This window comes from Talpa europaea (assembly GCF_964194135.1).
Source record: "Talpa europaea genome assembly, chromosome: 7".
Taxonomy (NCBI): domain Eukaryota; kingdom Metazoa; phylum Chordata; class Mammalia; order Eulipotyphla; family Talpidae; genus Talpa; species Talpa europaea.
Genome location: NC_140074.1, coordinates 65564380 through 65591866, shown reverse-complemented (window position 1 = coordinate 65591866; position 27487 = coordinate 65564380).

The following is a 27487-nucleotide window of genomic DNA, read 5'->3' as shown; positions in this document are numbered from 1 at the left end:
AAAGTTAAAGCAATCTAATAAAGATATTATCATGTCCCATTTGGAAGGGAGGATATGAAGTTACAAATTACAAGCTGCGTAGTTAGTAGGTGAGCTGGGATTCAAGCCCACGTTGGTATAATTCTGAGCCTAGCACAGTGTGTTCAGTGGAACTCAAAAGATAAGTCTACCTAGAATCTGTGAATGTGACATTATTTGGATTTGCAGATGTAATTGAATTAAGGAACTTAAAATGAGATCATCCTAGATTGCTTGGTGGGTCTTCAATCCAATGCAAGTGGCCAATTAAGAGACAAAAATGAAAAGAGGCACAGACACACAGTATGCAGGTGATGCGAATATGGGGACTGAGGTAGGAGTGATGTGTCTAATAACTAAGGATTGCTCACAGCCACCAGAAGCTAGGGAAAAAGCTTTGAATGGATTCTCCATCAGAACCTCAACAGGGACTTCAGGCTTCTCTCCTTCACACCTATGGAGAGTAAGTGTCTGTTGGTTTAAGCGACTGAGTTTGCCATGACTTGAATATACCTGCGCTTTCCTTCCTATCTTCTAATTTCTCCTATGTACAATTCTTTCTTTGACTGTCTCAGCTTCAAGAGGAAGTTCCTAAAAGAATTACAAGAAAATAGCTCATATCTGATTATTATTTTTCAGGCCATTTTGGGACCAGTTGGTTCAATTGCACAGGAAATTTATTCTTAAAATAAATTTCCTTGGAAAAGTAAGGGGAAGCACCCACAGTGAATTGTAAAACTTTGTTTCAGTTGCTATTTATATATAAAAAAGAGACACAGGCCACTAAAATGATTTGCAAACCATGTGATTTTAATATGGATGATCCCAGAAGTTCTTTGTTTACCAAAGGCCCTTCCTCTCACATGCATGATCTCATTTTGTTCCCATCACAAGCCTATATTTTTCATGTTATTTTATTCATGAAAGACAGAAGTTCATTGAGTTATCTGCCCAAGGTACCATAGTTAATGCGTCAGAACATGGATCTAAGCCCAACCCACTTGCTAAAATATTTTTACCACTATTAAATAAAGGAATCACTATCCCTTTATGGTACAACCTCCTTGTGGTAGAGAGGTGACCAGTCTACTGAACTCTTAGTAAAATCAGAGGAGAGGTCAAGAGACAATTGGAAAGATTATACTCCAGGTTCATGCTTTTCTTATCTGGTATAATTCAAAACCTTTTTTTTTTTTCCCTGAATAAAAGAAAATTATTGTGTGAGACATTGTGGAATTCAAAGTTCGGATTTAAGTCATAAAACAGCCAGATGTTTTGGAGCAGAGCCTCCAAGCTGGCTAGAGAACGTAAGTGATGACCACAGTTCAGCCACATTTGAGAGGAAGATTTGGAAGATAACTTTTCTAATGTTCTAATAACCGTATTTGGGACAATAGCTAAAACAGGAAGTGAGCTTGTAACTTTCTTCTCATCTGTTCCTTCCTTTGAGTTCACATAGCCCTGAGACAATTGAAAGTATTGTCATAACTTTGCAGATGCGAAAATGAAGACTTAATGGGGTCCAATGACTTACCCAAGGTGATACTGTCAGAAAGACCTAGTGAGACTGGTATGATAAGGATATGCATACCTGTCTTTGCATCAGACTTCATAATGAAATCACACTTCAAATGAAATCACACTGGATCAGATGTTTCATAAAGGGTCATCCACAAGGTTGGACACTGGGTGACAAAGACAATTAATGCCCCCGGTCAAGGTGAGGAAAGGCAGAATAAAGCCTCAAGACAGCACCTAAATTACAACTACCATTAAATTACAACTACTGATGATTTTAAAAGTCCATATTTGTGTCATTAATCATAAATGTTCCACAATTAGTCTCTTATTCTGTGTCATCTAGGATGCCAGAGGAAAAAAATGAGTCTATACCAATAGCAGGACAGACAATACAGGTATTTATTAACTGGTTTATCAAGAAACTGGCAATTGGCAATTCCAGGGCTAGTTCTAGGACTCATTGGTGCCATCAAGAACCTGGGTTTTCATGGTTTTGTGATTATGATCATGATTTCATGGTTTTAGATGATTTCAGTAACACCAGACCCCACATGCTCAACCTTGTGTCCTAAGTAAGGCAGAGCAGAAGGGTTCTGTTAAAGCCTCTTTTTCTCAGAAACTTACTCTGCATGATCACATTTCTCTTAATGACTTTCCAGTCAACTAACCATATATATGACAGTGGTCCTATAGGCTATGCCATATAGCCTAGCTATGCTAGGCTCTGCCATCTAGAATTGTGTAATTGCACACCAGGCCCTTCGCACAACAATGAAATCACCTATTAACACTTTCCTCACAAGTGTCCCATTGTTAAGTGATACATGACTGTATCAATCATTGTTTTTCCTTCAACTAATTTTCACACACATAAAATACCATTGAGAGAGTTGTCTATACTGTATAGTAAAGCAATAGAAGTATTACTTAGGGTTGCCCATTTATTAGGCAACCAAAGTTAAATTCTGGTCTACACGATTCCAAAGGGTGGATTTTTAACTACGAAGGTGCTATAAAACCTACTCTGCTGAAAACTGTAATCCCTCCACAGTGAAACTAGACATCAATCAGGGGTCTGTAGCCCTATCTCATGGCAGGTCAAACTGTTTCACTCCTTCATTTAACAGTGAGGACACTGCAGCAAAAAAGAAAGGAATCTTCCAAGTTCTTCCCACCCTTTAATGGTGATCCAGATTTCAGACTTCAACACCTGTCTCCTGTTTTGCTGTATTGAAACCTTTCTATTTTTCTACCCTTAATTTTATTCTGTTTCAGAGTAGGAGAGGACAGGTCCAACATGAGCATATATTTTAAATATTCCAGAGAGTCAGTGGGATGATGAGGGTGGAGTGAGGTATGCATTGCTGTCATCTATCAGGCACAGTTAAAATAGCAAGAATGTTCTTCTCTGTCCTATAATAAAATACCATGGAAGAAATCACTTCTAAAAAGAGATAAGTAAATAGAAAAAAAAAAAGATGCTGTTGTCTTGCTATGCAAGGGTAGGAGTGGAGGATAGAAAGAAAAGTAAAAAGGAGTTAGAATGTATTTCAGTTTACAGTAGCAAGAAATCTCTACCGCGCCTCCCTTTTAACCACTACTTACATCAGGTGCCAGATTATTATTTGTCATTTACTTTCCTTCTTTTACATCTTGTGGTCTGAGACACAGTGCTGGTTGGACAAAGGAAAATGAGAGAGAAGTTTGCCCTGGCAGAGAGAAATGTTTCTCTAACATTCCTTCAGTGCCTTTTCACTTTTTTTCTCCTCATTCTTGACTATGTTGTTGTCACTTTCTCTGAGTCTGATTTTAATAGCTTCAAAATTTTTGATAGCAATATTCAATTAGCTTATGCCTGGTGGCCATCTCCAGAGTCTGGCCCTTCCTGTGCCTCATTAAATGTAATTTAGGTTTGGGGTGGGGGATGGGGTGAAATCTAATAAAGAAATATATCACCATAAGGGAAAACTAAAGACAATAATATTTTCACGTAAGTTTTGAAAATGTTTAAATATAAGGAGACTATTGCCAGCATATTAGGATCTTAAATCAGCCTAATTTGCAAGACAAATTAGATAATTAGCGAAGATCTTCTTAAAGGGTCATTAGCAAAGTTAGATCTGAAAATGTGACAATTACAATTCATGTTTTTCTTATAAAACAGCCAACATGATGTCTAGTAATTAACCTGGGAACTGACAGAACATTATTTCTCTGTTCCTTTCCCAAGCAGAATTGTGCCACAATGACAAGTCCCAAGAACTGCTTTTCTTACCATTTTGTGTATGTTAATTTCATGTATTTATTATTTATACCATACATTTCTTCAAACCAAATATATCTGATACCTCAATAATTGTAATGTCAGTATCTTTAAATTTTATTTGTGTCTCATAATCTGTAACGAAATGATCCTAAATAATATCTCTAAATTATAGAGATAGTAAGTCTAGACTTTTTTTGTCATAAAATAGGAGGTGTGGTTAATACATTGTGCTTATTAAACAGATCTAGTGTTTGTTAAACACATACACTGTGCCAGGCATGGGGCAAGGTAAATTTTATTTATCTCATTTAATTCTTTCAACAACCTTATGAAGTAGTTTTATTAATCCCATTTTATGGATGAGTACTTTGCAGTTTACAGAAATAAAATTATTCGATCCATCTGATTTCCAATCCTATGACCTTTCTAATGAAGCTTAATGCTATGCACATGCACACAAACACTTTGTGAACAGACATATATGCCCATTTATATTTTGCACTGAAATTCTTCTGATTTGACAATAGAGGGAACGTAAAAAGTGTTTCAGTCAGGATGAGCCTTTTTAGGACCACACATCCAGAATTTACTACACAGACCATATTTTTCATTTGTGATCCTTCCCAAATATCTAAACTTATTTGTGAGACATCTCTCTTTTTCTATTAAATATTCCATGAAAAGTTATTTCATTAGCTAGCTTACTAGAACTTTAAAAGTAGGAGGCTTCATAGCCTAGAAGCTAATGAAGCACATTAATATAGCTTTGCCTTGAAGAGATGTATTCCAGGGAACGTTTTCAGTATAGATAAGGCCCTGTCAGAGCTGAGAATTCACCAAATGCTCGTTTAGAACAGTTTATATACCCCAAAGACTTAAGTACTCAATCCCAATCTAACCATTTCCTTTCAAGAGAATTGACAAGTAAAAGTTGCAATTTAAGGTTTACAGCATAATGGTTTGGTATATGATTATAGGCCAGTTAATTAACATATCCATCACCTCACATAGTTGCCAATGTGTGTGTGTGTGTGAATGGAGCACCTGAAAACTACTCACCTAGCAAATTTTCAATATTCACATTGTGTTAACTATAGTCACCGTGCTGTATCTTAAATCTTCAGCCTAATACATCCTCCATAACTTTAACTTTGTACTCTTTCATCAACATCTGCCCATTTACCCCACCTCCCTGTCCCTGGTAATCCCCCTCCCACTCCTTGCTATGTCTTTTTGAGATTCCACATATAGCGAGATCACGCAGTGTTTCACTATGTTTGACTTATTTCACTTAACTGTGTTCTCCAAGTTCATCCAAGTTGTCATAAATGACACATTTCCCTCTTTTTAAAGGCTATATAACATGATATATATCACACCTCTATATGCTTCTCACATTTTCTTCATTCATCTGTTGATTGAGGGACGTTTAGCATGTTTCCATATCTACCACCGTAAATAATGCTGTAATGAAAATGGAAGTGCAGGTATGTTCTAGAGATTTGGATTTTATTTCCTTGTATATATACCCAGAACTGGAATTGTTAGACCATATTGTACTTTTATTGTTAATTTTTTGAGGAACTTCCATATTTTTTTCCATAATGTATGTACAACTTACATTTTTAACAATAGTACACAAGGATTTCCATTCTTTGCCTTTGTCTTTTTGATAAAAGCCATCCTAAAAACTGTGAAGTGATTTATCATATTTATTTGATTTGCATTCCCTGAACGTTAATGATGTTCAGCCTCTTTTCATATACCTCTTGGGCATTTCTATGTCTTCTTGGAAAAATGTCTATTCAGGTCCTTTGCCCATTTAAAAAAAATATCATTTGTTGAATCCTTTATGTATTTTGAGCATAACCCCTTATTTACAGATTTTTTTTCCAATTGTAGTTTGCCTTTTATCTTATTGATTGTTACTTTTCCACGCAGAATTTTATTTTTCATTAAGGTTAGCTAGTTGGCATCTTTTGTGGTTCCATATGAATTTTGATTTTTTTTTCTATTTTTGTGAAAATTGTTCTTAGAATTTTGATAGGTATTGCATTGAATTTGTATCTCTTTGGGCAGACATGTTAACAGTATCACATCTTCCATTACATGAATATGGAAAGTCTTTCCATTCATTTATATCTTCTTCAGTTTCATTCCTCAGTGTTGTGTAGTTTTCAGTGTACAGCTCTTTCATCTCCTTAAACTTATTCCTAAGTATTTTAGTCTTTTTTGGTGCTATTGTTTTCTTGATTTTCTTTTTGGACATCTTGTTGCTGATATAAATAAACAACTGATTTTTTTCCTTTTGTTTTTGTATTCTGTGACTTTGCTAAATTTGTTTTAGTTCAAATAATTTGTTTTGTGTAGTATTTAGGGTTTTCTAGACACTAAAAGCTGAAATTATTTTACTTCTTCCTTTCTGATTTGAATACCTTTTATTTATTTTTCTTATATGATTGTTCTTGCAAGTATATTCAATACTATATTGAATAGAAGTGGTAAGAGTGGGCATTCTTGCCTTTTATTGGATTAACATTTACCAAGTACCTACTCTGTACCAAGTGATTTACAATGCATGTGTCCCTGATAAAAGGATCATAATCTTGTTTTATAAAGGTAGAACTAGACAAAGAAAATACATTCTATACATACAATTAAAGCTTTAGTGATAGAGGAAAAGCTTTCAGATTTTCCCCGCCGAGTATGGTGTTATTTGTGGACTTTTGTTTTTAATAAAAGTCCTTTGATGCATTATGGAAATTTTCTTATCTATTTTGTTGAAATTTTTAGCATAAATGGATTTTGAAATTTATAAAATGTTTTCTTCTACATTTATTAATTAATATGATCAGGTGGTTTTTATCTTAAGTACTTTTAAAGTAGTGTATCACATTGACTATATGACACCAACCTTGCATCCAAGAGATAAATCCCACTCTTTCAAAGTACCTAATGTATGTAATGTATCATTAAATTTGATTTACTAGTATTTTAACTGAGAATTGTTGTTTCTTTGTTCATCAGAGACATTGTTCTATTCTTTTCTTTTTGAATTTTTTAATTATAAATTTTATTTTTATATACCCCATACAATTGTGACCCCCTTATTTTGACCCAAATCCCTCCTAGCCCGCCCCGCTCCCCCCATAGAGTGTCTCTGGCTCATAGTTGTTTGTTGATTTTGATTTTTACTTTCTTATAGTTACTCTTTTTCCTGGTCCCTTATTTAAGTTTTCTAGATTCCTGCTATGAGTGAGACTATCCAGTATTTTTCTTTTTCTTTCTGGCTTATTTGGCTGTTCATGATCCCTTCCAGCGCCATCCATGTTGCTGCAAATTGCATGTGTTTATCTTTTTTGAATGCTGAGTAATATTCCATGGTGTATATGTACCACATCTTCTAGATCCAGTCATCTATTTTTGGGCATTCCGGTTGTTTCCAAATCTTAGCTATTGTAAACAGTGCTGCTATAAACATAGGGGTGCAGGTGCTCTTTGGAATTAATGTTTCTGTGTCCTTTGGATAAATACCTTGTAGTGGAATTGCTGGATCATATGGAAGCTCTATGTTTAGTAGGTCAAGAAATCTCCACACAGTTCTACATAGTGGTTGGACCAGTTTGCACTCCCACCAACAGTGCAGGAGAGTTTCTTTTTCTCCACAATCTCGCCAACATTTGTTGTTGCTAGTTTTCTTAATATGTGCCATTCTCACTGGTGTGAGATGGTATCTCATGGTAGTTTTGATTTGCATTTCCCTGATTACAAGTGATGTTGAACATTTTTTCATATGCCTGTTGTCCATTTGCATTTCTTCTTCAGAGGAGTTTCTTTTTAGCTCTTCTGCCCATTTTTTGACAGGATTATTTTCTTTGTTGTTGTTGAGTCTCATCAGCTCTTTGCAGATTTTGGTGATCAGTCCTTTATCAATAGTGTTGTGTGCAAAAATGTTCTCCCAGTTGGTGGGGTTTCTCTTTGTTTTTGTTATTGTCTCTTTTGCTGTGCAGAAGCTCTTTAATTTGATGTAGTCCCAACTGTTTATCTTTGCCTTCACTATCACTGCTTTGGATGATGTGTCTGTAAAGATGTATTTGATGTGCATATCATGGAGTGTTTCGCCTATATTTCCTTCTATGTATTTTATGGTTTCAGGTCTTATGTCTAGTTTTTTAATCCATTTTGAGTTGGTTTTTGTGTATAGCGTGAGGTAGTACTCAAGCTTCATTCTTTTTCATGTAGCGACCCAGTTTTCCCAGCCCCATTTATTGAGCAAACTTTCTTTGCTCCAGTGTATATTCATTGCTCCTTTGTCAAAGATTAGTTGACCATAAATCTGTGGGTTTATTTCTGGATTTTCTATTCAATTCCATTGGTCTGTGTGTCTGTTCTTGTTCCAGTACCATGCAGTTTTGATGATTATGGCTTTGTAGTATAGTTTGAAGCCTGGATGTGTGATGCCTCCATTCCCTTCTTTTTTTTTTTCAGGAGAGCTTTGGCTATTTGGGTTTTTTTTTGTGATTCCATATGAATTTCATCAATAATTGTTCTATTTCTTTGAAGAATGACATTGAAATTTTTATTGGAATAGCATTGAATCTGTATATAGCTTTTGGTAGTATGGCCATTTTAATAATGTTTATTCTTCCAATTCATGAGCAGGAGATGTCTTTCCATTTCTTTGTGTCTTCTTTGAATTCATTTAACAGTGTTTTATAGTTTTCTTTGTATAGGTCCTTTACCTCTTTTCTTAGATTTATTCCCAAGTATGTGATTTTTTTTTTTGTTTTGGTAATAAAAGGGATGTTTTTTTTATTTCCTCTTCTTCAGATTTATTGTTTGTGTATAGGAAGGCTACTGACTTTTGCATGTTGATTTTGTTTCCTGCCGCTTTACTGATTGATGAGTTGAATTAGCTTTTCTGTGGAGTTTTTGGGGTTCTCTATGCATATTATCATATCATCTGCAAATAGTGATAGTTTAGCTTCTCTTCCTATTTGGATTCCTCGTATGTCTTTCTCTTGTTTTACTGCTCTGGCTAGGACTTCCAGTATTATATTGAAAAGCAGTGGTGAGAGTGGACATCCTTGTCTTGTTCCAGATCTTAATGGAAATGCTTTCAGCTTTTCACCATTGAGAATGATACTGGCTGTTGGCTTGTCATATATGGCCTTTATGATGTTGAGGTATGTTCCTTGTATCCCTAGAATTTCCAGGGCTTTTATCATGAATGGGTGTTGCACTTTGTGGAAAGCTTTCTCAACATCTATTGATATTATCATATATTTTTTATATTTCTTTTTGTAGATGTGTTGGATAACGTTGATTTATTTTCGGATGTTGAACCATCCTTGTGTCCCTGGAATGAATCCTACTGGATCGTGGTGAATTATCTTATGGATACATTGTTGAATTCTGATAGCTTAAATTTTATTGAGGATTTTTGCATCAGTGTTCATTAGGGAGGTTGGCCTGTAGTTTTCTTTTTTTGTGTTGTCCTTGTTCGGTTTTGGTATTAGTGTAATGTTGGCTTCATAGAACGTGTTTGGTATTATCCCTTCCTTCTCAATTTTTTGGAAGAGTTTGTGAAGGATAGGCACTAATTCATCTCTAAATGTTTGGTAGAATTCATTTGTAAATCCATCAGGTCCTGGGCTTTTGTTTTTGGCGAGGTTTTTGATTACCATTTCAATTCGCTGCTTGTAATTGGTCTGTTTAGGTGTTCTATTTCTTCTTTATCTAGCTTTGGGTGACTGTAGAGTTGTAGGAATTTGTCCATCTCCTCTAGATTGTTAAACGTGTTTCCATATAACTGTTCATAATAGTTACTGATTATTCTTTTGATTTCTGCTGTGTCCGTTGTGATTTCTTCTCTTTCATTTATGATCCTGTTTGTTTGTGCTTTCTCCCTTTTTTCCTTTGTGAGCCTGGCTAGGGGTTTTTCTATATTATTGATTTTTTTGAAGAACCAGCTCTTGGTTTCATTGATCTTTTGGATTTTTTTTTTTAGTTTCTATTTCATTTATTTCTGCTTTAATTTTTATTATTTATTTTCTTCTTCTGGTTTTGGGTTTTTTTGTTGTTCTTTGAGCTTTGAGATTAGGTTGTTTCTTTGAGTTCTTTCTTGTTTCTTGATGTGAACCTCTATTGCTATATATTTTCCTCTTATTGCTGCTTTTGCTGCATCCCATACATTTAGGAAATTGGTGTCCTCCTTATCATTCAAAGATTTTTTTTTTTTTTTTTTTTTTTTAATAGAGGCATGTTTTTATTTATTTATTTGTTTGTTTGTTTGTTTTGTTTATACATGCACTGGGTACAGTCAGAAGCGCGGGAGGGTGAGAGAATTCACCAGAGCCAGAGCGGGGAGCAGAGCAGGCAGAAGGACCGAAGTACACTGCTGAGGGGAGCAGCGGGCGGCAGGAGAGGTCTGCGCGCCATGTGGGACCCTCCTCTGGTGGCCGGGGAGCAGCCGGGGATCAAACCGGCGCCGCAGAGGCCGCGGGCAGCTTCGCAACCCAGCGCTCAACCGCTGCGCCACCGGAGAGGCCCATTCAAAGATTTTTTTAATTTCTTCTTTGATCTCCTCGTTAGTCCAGTGGTCTTCCAGAAGTGTGGGTTTCAATCTCCATGAGGTAGGAGAGTTCCTTGCCTTCTTTTTATGGTTTATTTCTAGTTTGATGCCCTCATGGTCAGAAAAGATGGTTGGTATGATTTCAATCTTGGTGTCTCTGTCGATGTTTGTTGTGTCCCAGTATGTGATCGATCCTGGAGAATGATCTGTGTGCGCTTGAGAAAAATGTGTACTCAGATTATTTTGGGTTTAGTGTTCTATAGTTGTCTGTTAAGCCCAAGCACTCTAGATCCTTATTTAGAGCTTTAGTGTCTTTACTTATTTTTTGTCTCATTGATCTATCCATTGTTGATAGTGGTGTGTTGAAGTCTCCCATTACGTATGTGTTTTCTCTGATGTCTGTTTTCAAAGATAACAATAGTTGTCTGATATATTTTGGTGCTCCTTTGTTTGGTGAATATGAGTGTTATTTCTTCTTGAAGTATTGTTCCCTTGATCATAATGTAGTGACTGTTGGGGTCTCTTTTTATCTTTTTGAGTTTGAAATCTGTTTTATCTGATATAAGTATAGTTGTTCCTGCCTTCTTTTTTTGGTCCATTTGCTTGTAGGATTGTTTTCCATCCTTTAACTTTGAGTCTATTTTTATCTTTTGTAGCTAAATATGTTTCCTGGAGACAGCAAAAGGTTGGATTTTGTTTCTTAATGCAGCCTGTGACTCTGCATCTTTTTATTGAAGAGTTTAGTCCATCTACATTTAGAGTTAATATTGATATTTTAGCACCTGTTTTTGCTATTGTGCTTGTCTTTCCTTTGATTTTACGTATTTATTTATTCTTTTAATAACTTTTTTTTGGCCTTCTTTCATCGTTATTTGTCCCTCTGAGGTTCTGGCTTTAGGACTCCTTGTAGTATTTTTTGGAGTTGGGGTTCAGTTGTAATGAAATTCCAGAGTTTCTCTTTGTCTGGGAAGGTCCTTATTCTTTCCTCATAGAGGAAGGAGAGCTTTGCAGGATAGAGCATTCTTGGTTGGCATCTGTTTTCTTGGAGTCTGTTGACTATGTCCCTCCACACTCTCCTTGCCCATAATTTTTCTTTTGAGAAGTCTGATGTCAGCCTGATTGGTTTCCCTTTGAATGTTATCTGTTTCTTCCCTCTTGTCAGCTTCATTATTTTTTCCTTGTCCTTGATTCTTGGGAGCGTTACTATTATGTGTCTTGCTGTATTTTTCCTTTTGTCGTGGAAGTTTGGAGTTCTTCTTGCTTCTTGTATATCAATTTTCACCTCCTTCTTCACGTTTGGGAAGTTCTCTTCAATTATCTCCTTGAATATTTTCTCTGTTCCTACATCTCTCTCCTCTCCTTCTGGGATTCCTATAACTCTTATATTTCCTTTCCTCATGGAGTCAGATATTTCCTGAAGTCTGTCTTCGGTCTTTTTCCTTTGTACTTCTCTTTCCTTTTCTGTTTTGGTTCTTTTTAGTTCTGTGTCTTCAAGAGTACTTATTTATTCTTCCATTTCATCTATTCTGCTTTCATTGCTTTTCCCAGAGTCTTAGCACCTCCATTAATTCTTTGATCTCCTGTATTTCTTTTACTTCCCTCTTTGGGGACTCAATTCCATTCTTCTGATTGTTGATTATTTTTCCCTCATCATTGTTTTCCTTTATGACTTCTGTCATTTTTTTTAATCATGGCAATTTTAAATTCTCTTTCTGGAAGGCTCAGAAATTCTTCCAAGTTACTCTTGTTGCAGTCTGGGGGGTGGTTTTCTTTTTGTGGTGTGCTTTTTTCCTGAGGAGTTGCTGGATTGCATGTGGTTTTTCTACTCCTACTGTCTGTTTTCTAATTTGCCATATGCATTGGGACACTGTGTTGCTGGTACTGCTGGCATCTTGGGCGAACTTCCCAGCTCACCTCTGGCTCCTCCAGGAGCCATCTGCCGGTTTCAAGCAGGCTTTACTGAAGTAAGGTCCCTGTTCTAAAAAGGCAATGCGGGTTCGCACTCCTCTGTGTGCCCGGTCTGCCCCAGTCTTTGGTGCCCGCTCCCCCTCTGGGCTCGGACAGCAGGCCAGAAGGGGCCTGGCATGGGCGAACTTCCCAGTTCACCTCTGGTTCCTCTGGGAGCCTTCTGCCGGTTTCAAGCGTCTTTACTAAAGAAATGTCCCTGTTCTAAAATGGAGATGTGGGACACACTCCCTGTGCGCCGGGTCTGCAAGTTCCCAATTATTGATGCTACCTTTAAGGGCGATTCTCACTGGAGAGGCAGGGCTGCTCAGGTGTTGTTCATCTGGATCCTTGCCTGCTGGTGAGGCTGTTTGAAGCTAAGCTTCTATTCTTTTCTTGTGGTACATTTGTCTAATATCAAGATGATGCTGGCCTCATAAAATGAGTTTGAGAATGTTCCCTCTGCACTTACTTTTGTCATGATTCCTCTTTCTTCTGATTTCCCTCTCCCTTCTTTTTAGAACAGTATTGTTCCAGTGGTCACGTACACACAGATCACCTGGGAAATGTGTTAAAATATGTTAGAAGGTCTGGGGTGGAACCTGTGATACTACATATATCAAGCTCCCAAGTGATGCTCGAGATGTTCATCCATATACCATCCATTGAGTATAGCAAGAGTTTTTGGAGCGTTGGCAACCTCTTGCCTTACAGTGAAATTACTTGTCTATGTGTTCGCCTTCTTCAACTGGATTGTAGTCATTTTCTTGATAATCTGATTATGCTCATAAGTTCTTTTTCAAGAATTTCTCTGATCAGTCTAAGCAAAAATTCAGTGAATTTCTATCACTAAAGCTTTAATTGTATGTATAGAATGTATTTTCTTTGTCTAGTTCTAACTTTATAAAACAAGATTATGATCCTTTTGGCAGGGACACATGCATTGTAAATCACCTGGTACAGAGTAGGTACTTGGTAAATGTTAATGGAAGTGGCTAGTAAACTCTTGTCTGACTTCCCAGTTCATTTTCCTTATAGTTATTGGCAAATACAGTCATAGTCATGATGGAGTAACTGTGATGGGTAGCTTTCTTTTTATTTAATGTTCATCATTTTCCATAGTTCATAGATACTGTAGGAAGGCAGTTAGACTGAATTTAAAGACTACTAACAAGATACTATTTTAAACCAACAGGATTGGTACAATTGTGTACTTGTAAAATATATATGATATAAAAATATAAAATAAATAGCATGTTTTCTTTTTATTACTAGGTCAGTCACTAGCCCACCTGTGTATTTTTTTTAATATTTTTTGAATAGAATCAGGTAAAATGCAGTCTCCTTTCTGGGTAGCAAAAACTCAGTATTGATTTTTCTTTATTGACCAATCATACACTACAGCATAAATATTTATAATGGTTGCACATAATAAAAAAATAAGTTAAATACCACAGAGGAAAATTAAATGTAAATGGGAAAGGATTTCTCATGGGTAATACATCACTTTAAAATCTTACGTCATTCTATGAGCACCCAATGGCTTCCTAGAATCACTGCTCCATTTACAAGACCTCCGTCATTACAGACATTTGCAATTTGGTCTTGTGTCCTCTGGGGCTTGCTCATGTCAGGTTTGTTTGATGATTTAGCAAGTGAAATACAATATATATGCAAAGCCCTTCTGAAGTGGCCAGGTGTTTAAATGGAATCTTCTAATATCTTAGAGCATTTTTGTAGATCCACCAAATGTCAGAGTTGAAAAGAGCCATGGAGATGATTATGCCAAGGCTCCCATTTATGGTGCAAGCAATGAGATGTAGAGGAGGATGCTGCACAGAGGTCACACAGCAAGTTCTTAGTTGAATGAGAATTTCTTGCTGTTCTGTGGACTCTCCTGAACATGTTTCCATTAATTCTGGAGAAGTGAGGGTGGTTTGGAGAGGGCAGGCAGGGATATACCAGTAGTAGAGTGTGGGCAGATCAAATGGTAAAAGGCCCTTTTCCCTTAAATAGACAAGCAGTTTTAAAATTCCAGAGGACATTGTAAAAAGCAGCTCTTCTGGAGTTATTACTGACTTGGTCAGAAAATATGGAGACTGCAATTTGAGTTGACATCATTTATCTACCTCGGAAGAATGGTGACTGATACTGAAAGGTTTTGAGGTCAAAAAGGTCCTTAAGTGTTAGTAACAAAGATCTTTAAGGAAAAATGGATCCTCCCTGCACCATCCTTCTCACCATTCTTCACTTTCCCTGAGGTGAGTAGCTTTCAGTTCTGTAGGCACAGACCATTTTTTGATTATTCAGGGTGGAAGAAGATGGGAAACTCCAATATTAGCATCAACGTGATTAGAGATACCAAACATACAATGTGTATGTGTTTGAGTGTGAACAATATTAGAAAAAATAAATTTTATTTTATACAATGCATGTATCTTTCATACTAATTTAGGGGGAATGAAGGGGAACATTAGGATTTTTAGTTTCTCTTAGTTTATTTTTTGTTATCTTTCCATTTCTTCACAATTATGGTAATGGGAAGTGTACAGTGTTTCTCTTGCTGTCACCAAGCTCCCCAGACACAATGACACCAGTCCCAAACTGCAGATAGGGATGAAAAGCCCACCACAGTGAGAGAGCATCAGAGTTCAGACATCCATGTAGACTTAGTGGAGATTATAGCTCCCTTATTCAAAACTGCCATGTTTGTCCTCAAAAAGAAATGCCTTTTCAGTGAAATGTGGGTATGAATATAGGGTTTTTTTTGTTTGTTTTTTAAGAAAAGGGCAGAAGAAAATAACAGCTGCTCTCTTGCATTAAAAATGCACATACTCAGAGTAACTTCAGTGTTCCTATGTGATTGTGATCCACTGCAGTGTGAGACTTGACAGAACTCCCTCACTAACTCTAAAACCAGAGTCCAAATGATGGGATGGATACCTGATGTTTGCATTGCCTTTGCAACTACATTTTTGAGGGCTTTCAAATTGCTGCTTGCTAACATTTACAGTTCTCTGCAGCCATAATATACCACCACGGGATTTGGGAGGAGATCAAAGAAGCAGGAAAGAAATTGCTATTCCCAAATTCTTACCAGTAAGATATTGGTGCCTGTCAAGTAGCTTTTAATGTCCACGAACCCAGACTGGTATACACACAAGACCATTTCCATTACTAAAACCTACACTTTCTTCATCAAAAAATTGGTTCAGCTCCAAAGAGGAAAGAAACTTCTGTGAATCTTAATAGTTATAGATGTTAGCCTTCAAAGGAACTTTCTTAACTTTTCAAGTCTTTCTCCCATTGGTTACAGAATATAATTGTACCCTTTGTTAAGAAAACTTGCTCTACAGTAAACCTCTATTTTTACTTAAATAATTGGAATAAATGGAGGAAAGTAAAATATTTCAAAGGAAGGATTCTATATCTTTGAAATAGGCTTGACAATATCCAGAAAAGTTTATGTAGGATATGTTACCTTCTATCTAAAATTCACATATGCACATATAAAAAAATTAAAAATAAACCAAACATCCCCATCCAAATGAATCTGTTATCCATAGGGAAGAAGGATGGCACAGGTAGATTTTACAAATAAAACTTCGCTTTCTCTGAATATATCCCATTTTGTAAATAAAATCTTGAAACCAAGTAAATATTTTACATAATTTAAAAATAAATCAGGATTTATAAATTACAATTCATAAAAACAAAAGCAAAATGTACATATATATCTGTATATTAGGTTGTTTTACATGGAAGGTATTTTAATTGATTATAAAATATAATAATGTGGGAATATAAATCAAGAACAAGATAATCTACAGGAGAATCTTAATTTCCTTTCAATAATCATATTGATATTAATAATATTGTTTCCCTTTTTTATTGGCAGCATTTAAAAAAACATCAAATACGCACACTGGTCTCACATGTAAGCCATGTGAGGAATTATGTATAAAATCATATGCCAGGCACTTTTTAAGCACTGCTATTTAATCATTTAATCTTCAACAACCCTGTGAAGAAGGTGTGTTATTATCTTTATGCACATATGGGGGAATTGAGGTACAGAATAGTAGGTTGATCAAAGTTTCAGAGCTAGTCAGTTGGTCAAAGAACAAGGAATGTGAAAGATTTCTCATATGCATGCAATGTGATAAACATTTGATACACTGGAGAAATAGCTATGTACAAACTTATTTCAAGTTTGGAAAATTCTGTTTTTTTTTTTTTTTCAAGATTTATTTATTTTTATACAAGAACTGGGGTACAGGCCAAATGTGCGAGAGGATGAGAGGATTCACCGGAGATAGAGTAGGGAACAGAACAGGTAGACTGACAAAATACACTGCTGAGGGGAACAGCGGGCGGGATAGGAGAGGTCTGTTTCACCATGTGGGATTTTTGCCCGCCGGCCAGGATCAAACGTGCACTGCAGAGGCTGTGGACAGCTTCACGGTGTGGTGCTCCACCGCCTGAGCCACCAGGGAGGCCCTATTTGTTTATTTTTTAAAGATATATTTATTTATGCATATAAGAACTGGGGTACAGGCCAGAGGTGTGGGGGGTGAGAGAATTCACCAAAGACAGAGTGGGGAACAGAACAGGCAGATTGACTGAAATACACTGCTGAGGGAAGCAGCGGGTGAGTCGGGAGAGGTCTAAAGCACCACGTGGGTAGCTTCCTGTTCAGGGATCGAACTCATGCTCCAGTGGCTCCACAGCCACTTAATAGCTTCATAGGGTGTGTCTTAACCCCTTGTGCCACAAGGGAGGCCCTAGAAAATTCTGTTTTTGAAGGAATACTTCCCCCTTCCCCAAGTTAAAAGGTAGTGTGCTTTATTTTTTTTCCTTCCTGCCTGGCTAAAATCTTTGACTTGAGCTCACCCAGATGCTCAATCTTTCACTTTTTTTCCTTCCACCACCATCCTTCCTTTCCCCTTGTCCCTTTTCCTCCTCTCTCCCTTTTAATCTCAAAGTCCTCACCGTATTTATTTATGTCCACTGGTTTTTGGAAGTGTTTTATGTTATCAAATTGTCTACTATATAAATGTTCAATATTTTTATCATTCTGACTTACTTTGCTGCATATAATTTTCTTAAATTCCCTGTATTTTGTTGACTGTTACTGAATCTCACACTTTCTTATGGCTATATAATACTCCATGGTGTGTCTATACAATATCATCTTGATCTGGTCATCCGTTGATGGACGTTTAGCCTGCTGCTTCCATACCCTAACTGTTGTAAATATGGCTGCTATGAGCTTTGTGAAACATATTTTTTTTTAATTGATGGTTTCATAGTCTGTAGATATATGCCCAAGAATGTGATGCTGGTACAGTATTTCCATTTTTAGTTTTCTAAGGTAAACCAAATTGTTTTCCATAATGGTTGCCCCACCAGTATTCCCACCAACAGTGTAATACAGTTTCTTTTATTTACTTTACACCCTCTCCAAAAATTGTCAGGGATCTTTTGAATGTGTCATCCTCAAGAGATGGTATCTCATTGTAGTTTTAATCTGTACCTCTCTCGTTAGAAGTGATGATGAAATTTTTTTCATATCTTTGGGCTTCTGAATATCTTCTCTGGTGGATTTTCTGTTTATATTTGTTGCCTATTTATGAATTTGGTTGTTTGCTTTTTATTGTTGAATTGTATGAGTTTTTTAATATATCTTGGCTATTAATATATCTTGACTATTAGCTGTGTATTGTGTAGATATTTTTTCCCACTCAATAAGGTGTCTTTTCAGTTATCTTGAATTTTCTTTCACCATATAGAAGCTTTATAATTAGAGGCAGTCCCAATTTTTTTTTAATTCCCTTGCCATAGAGATTAAATCACCAAAAAACTTTATTGTTGATATCAATGCATGTATTGTCAATGTTTTCATCTGTATATCTATTGCTGCAGGTCTTATATCTAAATCTTTAATCCATTTGGAGTTTATTTTTGTGCATGAAGTTAGTGAGTAATTCAACTTCATTCTTTTATGTGTGACTTCCCAAGTTCCCCAGTACAATTTACTTGGAATTAGTCATTTCTCAATTTTATGGTCATGGTTGCTTTTTCACAGATTATGTGTTGGTATTTGTGTGGATTTATTTCTGGGCTTTCACTGCTCTTCCATTTATCCATGTATCTATATTTGTGCCAATACCATGATATTTTTAATACTGTTGCTTTATAGAAAATTTGATGTCAGGTAATGTGATACTCCCATGTCTCTCCTTTTTTCTCAGGGTTGCTTTTGCAATTCAAGATTGTTTGTGGTTCCATAAAAATTTCAATATATTTTGTTCAGTTTCTTTCAAAAATATTGCTGACATTATGACGGGATTGTGTTATATTTCTGCATCAGTTTAGACAGGGAGTCATTTTGATTTGTTGAGTCTCTCTATCCATGAGCATGGGATAGTCTTCCATCTCCTTACTATCTAAGTGCTTTAGCAATATCTTCTCATTTTATAGGTCTTTTACCTCTGTTAGGCTTATTCTAAGGTATTTCATTATTTGTGAAGCAATTATAAATAAGGTTATTTTCTCTATTTTGCATCTCATTCATTGTTTATATATAAAAAGGCTATGACTATTTTTATATATATCAGCTGTGAAAAGTGATGGTTTCACTTATTTTCTGACATGGAGTCCTTTTATTTCATCTATTTGTATGCTAGCTCTTGCTATAACATCTAGTAATAAATTGAATATATGTGATGAAAAGGGGTATCCTTATCTTGTTCCCCATATTAAAGGAAAATCTTCCAGTTTTTCACAATTGAGTATTATATTGGCTATTGGATTGTAATATATGACCTTTGTTGTATTGATCTAGAATCCTTTTATTCTCATTTTAATTAGTGTTTTTATCATAAATGGTTGCTGAATATTAGATGCTTTCTCTGTATCTGTTGATGCTATCATATGATTTCTATCTTTTATTCAGATGATGTATTATGTTGATTTAAAACATCCTAGCCTCCCTGGGATATATCTCTTATGGTATACTGCTGAATTTTATTTGCTAGTATTTTGTGGAAATTTTTTTCATTGAATTTTATCAGAAATATTGGTGTTTAGTTTTCTTGTGCTTTCTTTGTCTGGTTTCAATATTAGGGCAATGCTGTCATCCTAAAATATATTAGGGGGAATATCTTCATCTTTTATTTTTATTTTTATTTATTTTTTTAAAGCATTCTTCTAGTTTTTTTTTTTTTTAAGGTTTATTTATTTATTTATAGAAGCACTGGGTACAGTCAGAAACACAGGAGGGCAAGAGAATTCACCAGAGCCAGAGCGGGGAACAGAACAGGCAGACTTGACAAAATAGAAGGCTGAGGGGAGCAGCGGGAGTGGCAGGAGAGGTCTGTTGTGCCATGTGGGGCCCTCACTGGCAGCCAGGGAGGCTGCGGGCAGCTCCGCAGCCCAGCGCTCAACTGCTGTGCCACCAAGGGAGGCCCTGTTTTCTTTATCTTCTTGAAGAAGCAGATCTTGGTTTCACTGATTTTTTTTTTTTTGTATAGTCTTTTTGATTTCTATTTCATTTGTTTTCACTCTTACTTTTATTATTTCCTTCCTTATAAAAAATTTGGTGGTTCTTCCTCTTTTTCAGGTTGCTTTGGTATGACAATACATTGTGTATTTGGGATTTTTCTTGTTCTAATATGGGCCTGTAGTGGAGTTATCTTTCTTCTTTTAAGATCACTTTTGCTTTTGAACTTTTTGTTTTCTATTTCATTTATTTCTGTTCTAACTTTATTATTTCCTTCCTTTGGATTCATTTGTTCTCTCTGGTTCCTTCAGTTGTAAAATGAGTTTTTTCTGGGTTTGTGTGTGTGTGTTTTATGTTAGGATGAATTGCTGTGTGTCTTCCACATAGTACCATTTTTCGAGCATCCCACAGGATCTGGTAGCTTGTCTCGCCATTTTTAATGGTGTCCAAGTTGTTTTTAATTCTCTTTGAATTTCATCATTGACCCAGGAGTCATTCAAAGGCATTTTGCTTAATCTCCATATTTTGTTTTATTCTGGGATTCTTTTTGTGATTAATTTCTACCTTTATAAACCATTATGATCCAAGAAGATGCTTGATATAATTTTTATTTTTAGATATTTTCTGAGACATGTTTTGTGCCCCAACATATGCTCTAATCTTGAGAATGTTCCATGTGCACCTGAGAATAATGTATAAATTTCTATGTCGATATAAGATTTTGTAAATTTCTCTTATGTCCATCTGGTCTAATGTTTCATTTAAGTATTTTATTTGTTAACTTTTTGCCTGGGTGATCAATCTTTTTGTATAAGTACTATGTTGAGTTCTCTAACAATAATTGTGTTTTTGTCAATATGTTGTATTAGATCTGTTAATAATTGCTTTATATGACTAGGTGCATCTGTATTAGTTGTATAATATTAAGTCAATTATATCTTCTTGATAAATTGCCCCCTTGATCATTATGTAATGCCCATCTTTATTCCTGATTATCTTTTTTTAACTGAAATCTTGTCTATCTGACTCCAACCTTTCATTTTAAGTTTGTTTGTCTTTAGGTTTCAAATGAGTTTCTTATAAATAAAGTATAGGTGACTGATGTTTTTTAACCCAATTTGCTATTCTGTGTCTTTTAATTGGTAAGTTCAGACCATTCACATTTAGGATGTTACTGATATATGAGGCTTATGATTATGTTTGAAATGGTAAAATTTCTTTCATTGTCTTCAAATTATTCTAATAGTATGTATATATATGGGAGTGAGGTGGGGAAGGGAAGGTGAGATGAACAAGTTTACCAGTTTTCCAGAACTGGTTTATATGGAATATTCTTTGTAAGTAGTCATTCTAAATTTTTTAAATGCTAAAATAATTAATACTGATTTTTTAGAATACTGAAGTATATTCAGATTGTAGTACATTTGTGAGAGCAAATAACAGAAAGCCACTCAAACTAGTTTTATAAGAAGAAATTTATTTGTTCATATTAATGAAAACCAGCAATAATTTATAAATTCCAGATATACAGCTAGCTTAGAATCTCTAATGATTCAAATATCTCCCTTTTCCATTTCTTTGCCCCATTTTTTCCTTTTCTTCCTCTTTCCCTTTCCCACTTGTATCTTCATCTCTCCTGTTTTATTGAGCACCTTTCTCACCCGTGGGCTTCAATTCCCTCTGTGCTTCCATTTCATTTTTCCTTTCTATCACAACAATTATTCTGTGAGAACAGTGAAGAGATGCAAGAGTGGAGACAGTATCAAAGCAGTATCAATAGTACACTATCAGGCACTCACAGCCAGGGCAGATTGGGCGCGCAGGATAGTGCGTCTCCAACTTGCCATTTTAGAGAAGGGACCTTTCTTCAGTAAAGACTGCTTGAAATTGGCAGAAGGCTCCCTAAGGAGCCAGAGGTAAGCTGGGAAGTTCCCCCATGCCAGGCCCCTTCTGGCCAGCAGTCCCAGCCCAGAGGGGGAGCGGGCACCGATGGCCAGGACAGACTAGCGTGCAGGAGAGTGCATCTCCAACTTGCCATTTTAGGACCTTTTGTAGCAGGGTGGTCCCCAGGAAAGGGGGAGGTTCTAGGTTCCCTGCCCCACCCAAATGGAGGGTGGAGCTGAGCAGGGAGAGGAGAAGCTGAAGAGGAGACTGAGGAAGGAAGCAGGATGGAGCCAGAAGGAGACCTGGAGGAGGCACATGGAGCCTAGAGACACAGGTGAAGAAACTGCGCTTGTCTTTTGGTCATGGACTGGGTGACACAGATGTGGGTGAGACCCGTGGGGAGGTGACAGTGGCAGCTTTTATCCTGATTTTGATTTTGCTCTTTTCCTTCTGGGCTTGTCTGGTTGTTTCTGACACTTTTCTGTGGGTCCCCACTGTAAGATGCTTTAGACTTGTGGCAGGCTTTGGGGCCTTGCTCTGGGCCAATCCCATTTGGATAGAGTTTTACCCACAAGGTGATGAGTAACTTTGGGTGCTTGATTTAGAAAATAAATTCTTTGCCTTTCCTGTATTGTTTTCTAATTATATTAAAGTTCCTTCCCATTAAGGTCTCATGATTTGTGTTAATGCGGTGGATGGCAGATTTGCAGGGTTTGGGCTGCCCCTCTCCCTGCCCTGTAATACTTTCTTCAATAAAGACTGTTTGAAACCAGAAGAAGACTCCCCAAGGAGCCAGAGGTGAGCTGGGAAGTTCCCCTATGCCAGGCCCCTTCAGGCCAGCAGTCCAAGCCCAGAGGGGGAGCAGGCACCCACAGCTGGGGCAGACTGGGTGCGCAGGAGAGTGCATCTCTGCATCGCCATTTTAGAACAGGGACCTTTCTTCAATAAAGACTGCTTGAAACAGGGAGAAGGTTCCCTGCACAGTGAGAGGTAGGCTGAAGGCCCCCACAAGCCTGGTCCTGCCTGGCAGGAAGTTGGATCCCAGAGGGGCATCCGGTGATTTGGAACCCAGAGTGTAATCCAGCTGTTCCACCTCCAGGGAAGTCTGTGGGACTTCAAGACACACCTTTGTAATTAAACACAGAAGGAGGAGATGTTCTGTGACAGCGACCATTAACATACTCAAAGTACCACTGCCTCACTAGACTTCTGACATAAGAGTATTTGACTCATTTGGACCGCTAGTTTCCGAAACACCAGAAAGAGCACACTAAAAAGATGCCAGCCAGTACCAGTGACACAGTGTCCCAACGCATAGGGCAAATTAGAAAACGGGCAGTAGGGAGAAGAAAAACTACATGCAACCTAGCAACTTCTAAGGAAAAAGACACACCACAAAAAAAAAAACCACCCACCAGCTTGCAATGACAGTGTCTTGGAAGAACTTCTGAGCCTTCAAAAAGAGAATTTAAAATTGCTGTGATGAAAAAACTGACGGAAGTCATCAAGGAAAACAACTCTCCAAAGAATGAAATTGAGTCCCTAAAGAGGGAAATGAAGGAAATGCAGATCAAAGGATTAACAGAAGAACTAAAGAATGCTGGGAAAAGCAGTGATAACAGAATAGAGGAATTGGAAGAATGAATAAGCATTCTCGAAGACACAGAATTAAAAAGAACCAAAACAGAAAAGGAAATAGAAGTACGAATGAAAAAGACTGAGGCAAGACTTCGGGAACTATCTGATTCCAGGAGGAAAGGAAATATAAGAGTTATAGGAATCAGGCCTCCTCTGGTGGCACAGCGGTTGAGCACTGGGCTGCGAAGCTGCCCGCAGCCTCTGCAGCTCTGGTTCCATCCCCAGCCACTGACTAGGGTCCCACATGGCACAACAGACCTTTCCTACATCATCCACTGCTCCCCTCAGCAGTGTATTTTGTTGGTCTGCCTATTCTGTTCCCTGCTCTGGCTCTGGTGAACTCTCTCACCCTCCCATGCTTCTGACTGAACCCAGTGCTTGTGTAAATAAATAAAATTTAAAAAAATAAAAAATAAATTAAAAAAAAAGAGTTATAGGAATGCCAGAGAGGAGAGAGACTTAGGAACAGAGAAAATATTCAAGGTAATAATTGAAGAGAACTTCCCAAACATGAAGAAGGAGCTGAAAATAGACATACAAGAAGCAAGAAGAAAACCAACCTTCCATGATGAAAGGAAAAGTACAAGACACATGATAGTGAAGCTCCCAAGAATCTAAGACTAGGAAAAAATAATGAAGCTGACAAGAGGGAAGAAACAGATAACATACAAAGGAAAACCAATCAGACTGACAACAGTCAGTTTCTTCTCCAAAGAAACACTACAGGCAGGAGAGAGTGGAGGGGCATAGTCAACAGACTCCAAGACAACAAATGTGAATCAAGAATACCCTATCCTGCAAAGCTTTCCTCCCTCTATGAAGAAAGAATAAGGACATTCCCAGACAAACAAAAACTCTGAAAATTCATTACGAATAAGCACTCACTCCAAAAAATACTACAAGGAGTCCTAAAGTCAGAACCAACAGAGGGATGAATAACAATGAAAGAAGACCAAAAAAAAAGTAAAAGAATAAAAACACAATGGCAAATACAGATCCTAACATATCAATATTAACTCTAAATGTAAATGGACTAAACTCTTCAATAAAAAGACACAGAGTCACAGGCTGGATTAAGAAACAAAACCCAAACTTTTGCTGTCTCCAGGAAACACATTTAACTACAAAAGATAGAAATAGACTCAAATTTAAAGGATGGAAAACAATCCTACAAGCAAATGGACCAAAAAAGAAGGCAGAAACAGCTATACTTATATCAGATAAAACAGATTTCAAAATCAAAAAGGTAAAAAGAGACCCCAATGGTCACTACATTATGATCAAGGGGACAATACTTCAAGAAGAAATAGCACTCAATAACATATACTCACCAAATGAAAAAGCACCAAAATATATCAGACAACTATTATCATCTCTGAAAACAGACATCAGAGAAAACACATATGTAGTAGGAAACTTCAACACACCACTATCAACAATGGATAGATCAATGAGACAAAAAATAGGTAAGGATACTAAAGCTCTAAATAAAGATCTAGAGCACTTGGGCTTAACAGACACCTATAGAACACTAAACCCCCAAAAATCTGAGTACACATTTTTTTTAATTTTTTTTTTTAGGATTTATTTATTTATTTATACAAGCACTGGGTACAGTCAGAAGCGCAGGCGGGTGAGAGAATTCACCAGAGCCAGAGCGGGGAGCAGAGCAGGCAGACTGAAGTACACTGCTGAGGGGAGCAGCGGGCCGCAGGAGAGGTCTGTGTGCCATGTGGTACCCTCGCCGGGTGGCCGGGGATCGAACCAGTGCTACAGAGGCTGTGGGCAGCTTCGCATCCCAGCGCTCAACCGCTGTGCCACAAGGGAGGACCCCCAGAGTACACATTTTTCTCAAGCACACACGGATCATTCTCCACCATCGATCACATACTGGGACACAAGACAAATATCAACAGATACACCAAGATTGAAATCATACCAAGCATCTTCTCTGACCATGAAGGCATCAAACTAGAAATAAACCATAAAAACAAGGCAAGGAACTCTCCTACCTCATGGAGACTGAAACCCACACTACTGGAAGACCATTGGACTAATGAGGAGATCAAAGAAGAAATTAAAAAATTCTTTGAGTTGAATGACAAGGAGGAAACCAATTTCCTAAATGTCTGTATGGGATGAGCAAAAGCAGTAATAAGAGGAAAATATATTACAATAGGGGCTCACATCAAGAAACAAGAAAGAACTCAAAGAAACAACCTAATATCAAAGCTCAAAGAACTAGAAAAAGAAGAACAACAACAACAACAAAAAAAACCAAAATCAGTAGAAGAAAAGAAATAATAAAAATTGAAGCAGAAAAAAATGAAATCGAAACTAAAAAAAAGATTCAAAAGATCAATGAAACCAAAAGCTGGTTCTTTGAAAAAATAAATAAAATAGACAAACCCCTAGCCAGGCTCACAAAGGAAAATGGGAGAAAGCACAAATAATAGATCACAAATGAAAGATGAGAAATCACAACAGACACAGCAGAAATCAAAGGAATAATCAGAAACTACTATGAACAGTTAAATGGAAGCAAGTTCAACATTCTAGAAGAGATGGACAAGTTCCTACAGCTCTACAATCACCCAAAGCTAGATAAAGAAGAAATGGAACACCTAAACAGACCAAATACAAGCAGCGAAATTGAAATAGTAATCAAAACTCTCCCCAAAAACAAAAGCCCAGGACGTGATGGATTTACAAATGAATTCTACCAAACATTCAGTAACAAATTAGTCCTGTCCTTCACAAACTCTTCCAAAAAATTGAGAAGGAAGGGATAATACCAAACACATTCTATGAAGCCAACATGACACGAATACCAAAACCAAACAAGGACAACACAAAAAAGAAAACTACAGGCCAATCTCTCTAATGAACACTGATGCAAAAATCCTCAATAAAATTTTAGCTATCAGAATCCAACAATGTATCCATAAGATAATTTACCATGACCAAGTAGTATTCATTCCAGGGACATGAGGATGGTTCAACATCTGAAAATCAATCAATGTTATCCAACACATCTACAAAAATAAATATAAAAACCATATGATAATATCAATAGATGCTCAGAAAGCTTTCGACATAGTACAACACCCATTCATGATAAAAGCCCTTGAAATTCTTGGGATACAAGGAATATACCTTACCATCATAAAGGCCGTATATGACAAGCTCACAGCCGGTATCATTCTCAATGGCAAAAAGCTGAAATTATTTCCATTAAGATCTGGAACAAGATAAGGATGTCCACTCTCACCACTGCTTTTCAATATAATCCTGGAAGTCCTAGCCAGAGCAGTAAGACAAGAGAAAGACATACGAGGAATCCAAATAGGAAGAGAAGTTAAACTATCATTATTTGCAGGTGATATGATAATATGCATAGAGAACCCCAAAAACTCCACAGAAAAACTAATTCAACTAATCAGTTTAATAAAGTGGTAGGGTACAAAATCAACATGCAAAAATCAGTAGCCTTCCTAACACAAACAATAAATCTGAAGAAGAAATAAAAAAAAAAAATCCCTTCTATTATCAAGACAAAACAAAAAAATCAAATACTTGGGAATAAATCTAACAAAAGAGGTAAAGGACCTATACAGAGAAAACTATAAAACACCGTTAAAAGAAATAAAAGAAGACACAATGAAATGGAAAGACATCCCCTCTCATGGATTGGAAGAATTAACATTATTAAAATGGCCATACTACCAAAAGCTATATACAGATTCAATGCTATTCCAATAAAAATTTCAATGACATTCTTCAAAGAAATAGAACAATTATTGATGAAATTCATATGGAATCACCAAAAACCCAAATAGCCAAAGCTCTCCTGAAAAAAAAAACAAGAGAAGGGAATGGAGGCATCACACTCCCAGACTTCAAACTATACTACAAAGCCATAATCATTGAAACTGCATGGTATTGGAACAAGAACAGACACACAGGCCAATGGAGCTGAATAGAAAATCCAGAGATAAACCCACAGATTTATTGTCAACTAATCTTTGACTAAGGAGCAATGAATATGCACTGGAGCAAAGAAAAGTTTGTTCAATAAATGGGGCTGGGAAAACTGGGTTGCTACATGCAAACGAATGAAGCTCTACTACTACCTCAC